Consider the following 10625-nt stretch of genomic DNA (forward strand, 5'->3'; position numbering starts at 1 on the left):
GGAAAGTAAAATCCTAGGAACTGACCTTAACTCCTATGCAGCTGGGCAGGTCTTAGGAGAGAAGACAAAACCTTTCCATCTCTATCAATTTATTCAAAAGATATACAGAGAGCACATACTAAAACAAGCACTAGACAAGTATGAGCTTGTGTCATATGGGTCCTTTACTGGGCTTTGTTCGGTTAATCATGGGATTAATCAGACAAAGACTTCATGGTTTAGAACATGGCACTGGGAGATCAGAAACCTGGGAACTCCACTGGGTAGCATTCGGGCATCTGTTCTGGAAAGGGAGTGGTGAGAGACAGGAGTGCCAATGGGTGAGGTGATCTCTCATGCACCACTCACTCTGAATCAACATTCTATGAATCTAGAATTATATGACATTTTCCACTGCAGCCTAGACATATGCAGTGTTTCTGGAACCTCAGTTGTTCTCATAATAACATCATGCTTTTTTGCTATATCAGTATACCATCTGTATTATTATTATCATGAGATCCTGTTTGTGTGCTCAGGATCACATGTCCGACTTTTTTCAACCCGGTGGACTGCAGCCCTCCAGGCTCCTCTGTCCACGAAATTTTCCAGGAGTGGATATTGGAGTGGGTAGCCATGCCCTCCTCCAGTGGAACTTGTCCATCCAGGGATTGAACTTGTGCCTCCTGCTGCATTGCAGGTGGATTCTTTACCACTGAACTACCTGGATAGCCCATCAGAACATACATATATATATATATATATATATACCCAAATTTGTCCATGACTTCTGATCATACTGGGCATTAAGAGGTGAGCAGGATTTGGAGAATAGAGAAGAAAGGACATTAGCAGCAGTGCAAAGTGGATTTGGAGGCTTCTTGGGGTTGGGCAGCAGGGGCTGAAAGGTGAATAAAGGACAGAGACCAATTTTTTTTTACTCTGAAAAGTACCAGGTTAAGGAGAGCTGGGTTTCACCCCAGATGATGGGGATGACAAGATAACACGGGTGTTTCTGAAAGTAGAATCTGGCAGAAGCATGTAAGCCATTGGAGTGGCCAAGAGGGTTAATCTGAAAAGGAACCCTCCAAACACTCACTGAGACAGTGGAAGGTGAGTTCTCCTTCCCAAAGATGGCTAAATTCTCAGGAGGTGAAAGTTTTTCCTTAGGGGATCCCACAGACCTCAGCAAGAATAAAACAGAAGAATCTCCAAAATGCTAGATTGCCAACAAGTTTTGTCAAATCCCAGGATCTATTTTTGTGAGTTCTTGGCTCTCACTCTGAAAGGTCACAGGAGCCATGGGAAGTTGTAACCCACTGAGATTCCCCTGAATCACTGTCTTGTTCTGTGCTTACTTGTCCTTCTAGGAAGCAGGTCAGGAGCTCACTGGGGACCGGGCACAAGTGTGTGGTGCGGGCGGAGGTTGAATCAGTCCACGGTTCCCCCATCATATCACCCAGGTTTCAAGTACCCTTCAAGCTGCACATATATATAAAATGTCACTCCAAAGTACAAGCATGAACATCAAGATGTGCAAATTAAAACTATACATATCAAACTGTACCTGTCCAATTGGCAAGGAATCACCTCACGACAGTTTTAGTGGTTGTGCCAAGTATTGGCAAGAAAAACAGGAAGTTTCACAACTGATGTAGGAGATAAATTAATACAGCATTTCTTGGGGCAATTTGGCAAAATCTATCCCCCCCGGAGAAGGAAATGGCAATACACTCCAGTGTTCTTGCCTGGAGAATCCCATGGACAGAGGAGCCTGGTGGGCTACAATCCATGGGGTTGCAAAGAGTTGAACACGACTGAAGCAGTTAAACACATCCAAATACTTACAAAGGATATCCGGGTGGCCCTAGCTATTCTCTGCTGCTGCTACTGCTGCTGCTGCTAAGTCACTTCAGTCGTGTCTGACTCTGTGTGACCCCACAGACGGCAGCTTTCTCTACTGAGGAATAATTCTGAATGTCTGTATGATTCTCTACTGAAGAATAGTTCTCAAAGGTGTCTGTTTCAGATTGTTCACCTCAGTGATACTGATAGTAGTAAAAAGTATGAAATAACTTATGACCAACAAAGTAAATGATTATATAATTTATTAAGTGTTTCTACTGTGGGATGCTATGTAGCAGTCAAAAATGTAATGACATGTATGATATTGTTTTTAAGTGTTTATTTAAAAAGCAGTTTGGCACTTGCTATTAAAGAAGAAGGATCAAAACTTGCATTTATGGGGACTTCCCTGGTTGTCCAGTGGTTAAGAATTCGCCTTGCCATGCAGGGGATGCAGGTTCGATCCCTGGTTGGGGAACTAAGATTCCACATGCCTCAGAGCAACTAAGCCCACGGGCCACAATTACTGAACCGGAACACTCTTGAGCCTGCCCGCCACAGCTAGAGAGTCGATAGGCTGTAGCAAAAGATCCCACACAACACGACTAAGCCTCGACATAGCCAAATAAATAAATATTTTAAAAAATCTATTTTAAAACTCCATGCATTTATTTCCACTCCCTTCTCAAGTTTTTCTAAAAGGAGAGCAAAATAACATTTGTTAAGGCACAAGCTGCTGTGTCCAAACAAAACAGAAGAGGAGTTGATGGCAACAGTATTTTAGAAGCTGAAAGATGACAGAACAATGATTACTACTTTCAGAGCAGAGAAAGGGAGAGTCGATGTGTGGGGATGAGGGAACCCCCAACAGATGGATGCAGAATGGAGGCAATAGACAGCCTTCTAGCTTAGAGGTGCCAGGTAACTGTTAAAGTGGGGGTGCAGATATCCCCAACTTCTGTGCATCAAGAGTGCAGCTCTCCCCTCCAAGATCCACCCAGGCCAAAGTTCCCCACGTGGGCTCTGCTTCTGCCATTCCTAGAACTGGACTGCATCTGGGGAATCCAATCACTTAATCACAACAGGGCATCAGAAGGACCCTGGAAGCCTCAACATAATGTTATTTCTGTCCAGAGATCTTAGTGTCAAAAGGAAAAGTCTCCTGAAGTTCCAGGAAGTGACTGCAGTAACAGTGACCCTTGATGAAGACAATGCCTGATTACCTACCTAGTGGTCATGATGGTGGACAAGGCGGTCCCATCCTTATATTACTAGCTGATCATCATGGTATGCTTTTCCCACTGAGTAACTTATTTTCAGGAAAACAATTTTCTAAGGGAGTGGCCAACATGGTGCAGTGGAAAGACCCTGAACTCACCTCTTCCAACAGGCACTCCAAATAGGGTAACAATGAGAATGACCTGAAGACTAGCAGAAAAGGTTTTCCACAACTAAGATACAAAGAAGGAAACAACAATACAAGAGGATGGATAGAGAAGACCCAATCCCCTGTGTAGGTGACCCACAAGCAGGAAGATAAGCACAGTTGAAGGGGTTCTCCCCAAGGAGCGAGGAGTCTGAGTCCTGCCTGCATCAGGCCCCCAACCTGGGGAACCTACACCAGGAAGACCAGCCAGCCCCCAGAGTCTCTGGCTTTGAAGGCCGGCATGCAGGGGAACTGGAGACCTTGGGAAAGGTGCACATAAAATATCACATACTCTTAGATCCAGCAAGGAAGCAGTCATATGAAAGGAGCCTTGGTCTTATCCACTTGCTGATCTTGGAGAGCCTCCTGAAGAGGCAGGAGACAACTGGGGCACCCCCTAAGGAGAAATATTACAGTGGCAGCTATTTATGGGCTCCTGTTCTACCACCAGGACACCAGGGCTAGCAAGTGCCATTTGGGAGCCCTCCCTCTAGTCCATTAGCACTGGCTCTTCCCTATCCCCCAGTTAGTTGGCACAAGTCCTAGGACCCCTCAGGCTGAGCAGTCAGCCACTCTGGGACACAGCCCTGCCCATCAGCAGGCCCAGAACCCAGCCTCACGCAACAGGTCAGCACCAGCTGTAAAACCCCCCCGACCTCAGCAGCCAACCATACTGGCACATGGCCCTGCCATGAACAGGCTGAAACCAGCCCTGGGACCTACCCCCAATTCAGAATCCCCTGGCAGCCAGCTGGGCCAGGGACCAGCCCCACTTACTGTGGGCCCACGGTAGTCTGCCCTGCCAAAATAGGAGGACTCTGGCAATCCACACAGGTGGCACCACTAGAGCCTATAATTTTGGTGACCTGAGGGGAGTGTGCTGCTGGCTCCTATAGGACAACTGCTGCATAAGGCCACTTCTCCAAGACTGGGAAATGTAACTGACCTATCTAATACAAAAAAATAAAAACAGCTAGGCAAAAGGAGGCAAAAGGAAAATATGTTACAAGGGAAGGAGTAAGATAAAACCCTAGAAGAAGTGGAGATAAGCAATCTATTCCATAAAGGGTTCAAGGTAATGAATATAAAGAGCCTCAACAAACTCAAGAAGAATGGATGAACACAGTGAGACGCACAACAAAGAGTTAGAAAGTATAAAGAAAAATAGAGCTGAAAAATACAACAACTGAAATTAAAAACATGCTAGAAGGAATCATCAATAGAATAGGTGATACGAATGAACAAATCAGGGAACTGCAGGACAGAGTAGTGGGGATCCCCAAAGTGCAAAAGGAAAAAAAAAAGGATTAAAAAAATTAGAATAGTTTAAAAGACTGCTGGGACAATATCAAGTATACTGTCATTTTCAGGATAGGGAAAGAGAAGAGAGAGAGAAAGGGGCAGAAAATTTATTTGAAGAAACGATAGCTAAAAACTTCCCTAATATGGGAAAGGAAACAGAAATCCAGATCCAGGAAGCACAGAGTGTTCCAAGAGGTCCACACCAAGACAAAATGTCAAAAGTTAAAGAGTGACTATTAAAAGCACCAAGGTTAAACCAACTAATTATGCCTAATGAAATTCTCATAAAGCATCAGCTAACTCTTCAGCAGAAACTTTGCATGTCAGGAGGAAGTGGCATGGTGTATTTGAAGTCATAAGGAAAAATCCTACAATCAAGAATACTCTACCTGAGATGGATATCATTCAGGTTTGAAAATAAGATAAAGAGTTTAAGCTAAAAGAAGGATTCCCTGGTGACTCAGTGGTAAAGAATCCACCTGGGTAGGGAAAATTGGATTTTCCCTGGAGAAGGAAATGACAATCCACTCCAGTATTCATGCTGGGGAAATCCCATGGACAGAGGAGCCTGGCAGGCTACAGTCCATGGGGTCGCAAAAGAGTCATCCATGACTTAGCGATTAAACAACAAAAGCTAAGAGTTTGATACCAGAAAACCAGCTTTACAATAAATGCTAAAGGGACTTCTCTAAGAATGAAAGACCACAGCTAGAGATAGGAAATTTACAGAAGAAAATATCTCACTGGTAACCAAGGGTAAATCAGCTCCTCTACAACAAAGGGCCACATCAAGATGGGCTGGCTGGGCAGAGTCATGGTGTTCCCCAAACCCACCCCAGTATGGTGACCCACAAGCAGGAGGAATATCACAAACACACTGCTTATCCCTGAGGAGCGAGGGGTCTGTGCCCACTAGCCCTTGGGACCTGAACTGGAGAGACAGGTCCCAGGATGCCTGATTTTAAAAACCAACAGAGCTCCTGTTCAGGAGAACTATGGGCCTATAGGGAATGGAGATTTATCTCTTAGAGAGATTATACTCAAACTCACTTCCTGGGATATAGCACAAAAGCAGCAGCTTGAAAGATGCCTAGACCATTGTGAAGAAGATTCATTTGGTAATCCTTAAGCATCTGCTGGAGGGGCAGGAACCTGCTGGGTTGCTCTCTGGGGACACGGCCTCTGGTGGGCACCCTTTTTGCTTCTCCTTCTACCTCGCTAACATAAGCTTGGCAGACACGTTTTCTGCACTCTGCCTCTGGCCTGCTAGCTCCCGGGGGGAGGTCTGGCATCTGAGACTTTCCCTTGGCCCCACCAAAGCTGACCAAGCAAGTGCCTCACCCCTGTACCGCTTCTGCAGTCCCACCAAAGCCAGTTGGGTAGGTGCCTACAGTCTTGCCAAACCTGGCTGGGCAAGTACCCTGCCCTTGCACTGCTCCTGTGACCCTCCCCCAAAGCTGGCAGACACATGCAGGCCATAGTGGGGACACCCTGGTTCACTCTGGTGGCAAAGAGTTTTATATTTCTGGGTCCCAGGGGTCTGAAAAATCAGAAAGTTTTTGACACCCTCAAAAACTGGCACCTATCAAGAAAAAAACCAGGCTGCTTAGAAACAGACTCACAGACTTAGAAAATGAACTTATGGTGGTCAGGGAGGGATATGTGGGGAAGGGATAGTTAGGGAGTTTGGGATCGACATGTACACATTGCTATATTTAAAATGGATAACAATAAGGACCTACTGTACAGCATAGGGAACTCTGCTCAATCCTATGTGACAGCCTGGATGGGAAAGCAGTTAGGGGGAGAAGGGATGCATGGATACGTGTGGCTGAGTCCCTTTGCTGTCTGCCTGAGACTATTACAACATTGTTAATGACTATATTCCAATGTAAAATAGAAAGTTTAAAAAAAAATCTAAACCACAAAATTAAAAAAAAAATCAGGCTGCTTAAATAATCACAAATGACTAAGAGACAACTCAAGCTAGGTCAGGTTAAATGCTGTTTTATCTCCTACTCAAGTCTGTTACTTCAAGACTGGGAGAGATAGCTATTTTGCCTAATATCAAGGTATGGAACAAATACAGAGAGCAAAACAAAATGAGGAGATAGAGGAATATTTTCCAAATGAAAGAACAAGATAAAACCTCAGAAAAACCTCAATGAAATAGAAATAAGTAATTTACCCAATATAAGTCTAAAAGTAGTGGTCATGAGGATGCTCACTGAATTTGGGAGAGGAAAGGATGAACATAGCAGAATTTCAGCAGAGAAAAAACACGAGAAGGTACCAAACAAATTACAGGCCTGCAGAATACAAGAACTGAACCAGAATATACACTGGAGGGGTTCAACAGCAGAGTGAAAGAAGCATTGAAAAGAATCAGTGACTTGGAAGACAGGGCAGTGGAACTTACTAAAAGAGAGCAGCAAAGAGAAAAAAAGAACTTTAAAAAATGAAGATAACTTAAGGGACCTATAGGACCACATCAAGCAGAATACCATTCACATTATAGGGATTCAAGAAACACAAGAAGAGAAAAGAGAGTCACTTCAGATCTAATCTGAAGAAGAAAATGGCAACCTGCTCCAGTATTTTTGCCTGGAGAATCCCATGGACAGAAGAGCCGGGAGAGCCCCAGCATGTGGGGTTACAAAGAGTCAGACATGACTGAGCGACTAACACTTCACTTCAGATCTAAAGATGCACACAAACTGAAAGTAAGGAGATGGGTAATTTCTGAGTTTTTTGTTTTCCCAGTGCATATAAAAGTTATATTTGCACCCTATAACAGTCTATTAGGACTTCCCAAGTGGCTCAGATGGTAAAGAGTCTGCCTACAATTCGGGAGACCTGGGTTCAATACCTGGGTTGGGAAGATCCTCTGGAGAAGGCAATGGCACCCCACTCCAGTATTCTTGCCTGGAAAACCCCATGGATGGAGAAGCCTGGTAGGCTACAGTCCACGGGGTCGCAAAGAGTCGGACACAACTAAGCGACTTCACTTTCTTTCTTTCATAATAGTCTATTAAGAATTCAATAGCATTATGTTTTTAAAAAATCAATACTCATACCTTAATTTAAAAAAACTTTTTTTGCTAAAAATTGTGCTAACCATCATCTGAGCCTTCAGCAAGTCATAATCTTTTTGCTGGTAGAGGGTCTTACCTTGATGTTGATAGCTGCTGACTGATCAGGGTGTTGGTTGCTGAACGTTGGGGTGACTGTGGCAATTTTTAAAGATAACAGTGAAGTCTGTGCACTGACTGGCTCTTCCTTTCATGAATGATTTCTCTGTAGCATGCAATGCGATTTGATGGCAGTAGGACTCCTTTCAAAAGTGGAGTCAAATTCTCCCAAATCCTGCTGTTGCTTTACCAATGAAGTTTATGTAATATCCTAAATCTTTACTGTTGTTTTAATAATACAGTTAAATCTAGTTAACTAGATCTGCTAGACAGAGTGCCTGATGAACTATGGACGGAGGTTCGTGACATTGTATAGGAGACAGGGAGCAAGACCATCTCCAAGAAAAAGAAATGCAAAAAAGCAAAATGGCTGTCTGGGGAGGCCTTACAAATAACTCTGAAAAGAAGAGAGGCAAAAGGCAAAGGAAAAAAGGAAAGATATAAGCATCTGAATGCAGAGTTCCAAAGAATAGCAAGGAGAGATAAGAAAGCCTTCCTCAATGATCAATGCAAAGAAACAGAGGAAAACAATAGAATGGGAATGACTAGAGATCTCTTCAAGAAAATTAGAGATACCAAGAGAACGTTTCATGCAAAGATGGGCTCAATAAAGGACAGAAATGGTATGGACCTAACAGAAGCAGAAGATATGAAGAAGAGGTGGCAAGAATACACAGAAGAACTGTACAAAAAAGATCTTCACAACCCAGATAATTACGAAAGTGTGATCACTCACACTCACCTAGAGGTGGACATCCTGGAATGTGAAGTCAAGTGGGCCTTAGGAAGCATCACTATGAACAAAGCTAGTGGTGGTGATGGAATTCCAGTTGAGCTATTTCAAATCCTAAAAGATGATGCTGTGAAAGTGCTGCATTCAATATGCCAGCAAATTTGGAAAACTCAGCAATGGCCACAGGACTGGAAAAGGTCAGTTTCATTTCAATCCCAAAGAAAGGCAATGCCAAAGAATGCTCAAACTACCACACAATTACACTCATCTCACACGCTAGTAAAGTAATGCTCAAAATTCTCCTAGCCAGGCTTCAGCAATACATGAACCGTGAACTTCCAGATGTTCAAGCTGGTTTTAGAAAAGGCAGAGGAACCAGAGATCAAATTGTCAACATCCGCTGGATCATGGTAAAAGCAAGAGAGTTCCAGAAAAACATCTATTTCTTCTTTATTGACTATGCCAAAGCCTTTGACTGTGTGGATCATGACAAACTGTGGAAAATTATTCAAGAGATGGGAATACCATACCACCTGACCTGCCTCTTGAGAAACCTATATGCAGGTCAGGAAGCAACAGTTAGAACTGGACATGGAACAACAGACCGGTTCCAAATAGGAGTATGTCAAGGTTGTATATTGTCACCCTGCTTATTTAACTTCTATGCAGAGTACATCATGAGAAACGCTGGGCTGGAATAGCATAAGCTGGAATCAAGATTGCTGGGAGAAATACCAATAACCTCAGATATGCAGATGACACCACCCTTATGGCAGAAAGTGAAGAAGAACTAAAGAGTCTCTTGATGAAAGTGAAAGTGGAGAGTTAAAAAGTTGGCTTAAAGCTCAACATTCAGAAAACTAAGATCATGGCATCCAGTCCCATCACTTCATGGCAAATAGATGGGGAAACGGAGGAAATAGTGGCTGACTTTATTTTTCTGGGCTCCAAAATCACTGCAGATGGTGATTGCAGCCACGAAATTAAAAGATGCTTGCTCCTTGGAAGGAAAGTTACGACCAACCTAGACAGCATGTTAAAAAGCAGAGACATTACTTTGCCAACAAAGGTCCGTCTAGTCAAGGCTATGGTTTTTCCTGTGGTCATGTATGGATGTGAGAGTTGGACAGTGAAGAAAGCTGAGCGCCAAAGAATTGATGCTTTTGTACTGTGGTGTTGGAGAAGACGCTTGAGAGTCCCTTGAACTGCAAGGAGATCCAACCAGTCCATCCTAAAGGTGATTACTCCTGGGTATTCATTTGAGAGGCTGACGTTGAAGCTGAAACTCCAATACTTTGGCCACCTGATGAGGAGAGCTGACTCATTTGAAAAGACCCTGATGCTGGGAGGGATTGGGGGCAGGAGGAGAAGGGGATGACAGAGGAGGAGATGGTTGGATGGCATCACTGACACAATAGACATGGATTTGGGTGGACTCCAGGAGTTGGTGATGGACAGGGAGGCTTGGTGTGCTGTGGTTCATGGGGTCGCAGAGTCGGACACGACTGAGTGACTGAACTGAACTGAACTGAACTAACAATCTTCACAACATCTTCACCAGGAATAGATTTCATCTAAAGTAGTCGCCTTCTTTGCTCATCATTAGAAGCAACTCCTCAGCTGTTGAAGTTTTATCATGAAAACATACTTTGCCATATGTTAAATGGGTAGCCAGTGGGAATTTGCTGAGTGACACAGCGAGCCTAAACCCGGTGCTCTGTGACAACCAAGAGGGGTTGGATGGGGGTGGGAGGTGGGAAGGAGGCTTAAGAGAGAGGGGACTTGTGTATACGTATGGCTGATTCATGTTGATGTATGGCATAGACAAATACAATATTGTAAAGCAATTATCCTCCAATTTAAAAAAGTTTTATCATGAGATGGCAGCAATTCAGTCCCTTCATGAGGTTCCACTTCTAATTCTAGCTCTCTTGCTATTTCCATCATATCTGTAGTTAGTTCCTCCACTGAAGTCTTAAACCCTTCAAAGTCATCCATGAAAGCTGCAATCAACTGTTTCTAAACTATCGTTAATATTGACATTTGGGCTTCTTCACATGAATCATGAATGTTCTTAATGGCATCTAGAATGATGAATCCTTTCCAGAAGGTTTTCAATTTCCTTTGCCCTGGTCCATCAGAGGAATCA

The sequence above is a fragment of the Bison bison genome, unplaced genomic scaffold (assembly GCF_000754665.1).
Source record: "Bison bison bison isolate TAMUID 2011002044 unplaced genomic scaffold, Bison_UMD1.0 scf7180017864473, whole genome shotgun sequence".
In the NCBI taxonomy this organism is placed as follows: domain Eukaryota; kingdom Metazoa; phylum Chordata; class Mammalia; order Artiodactyla; family Bovidae; genus Bison; species Bison bison.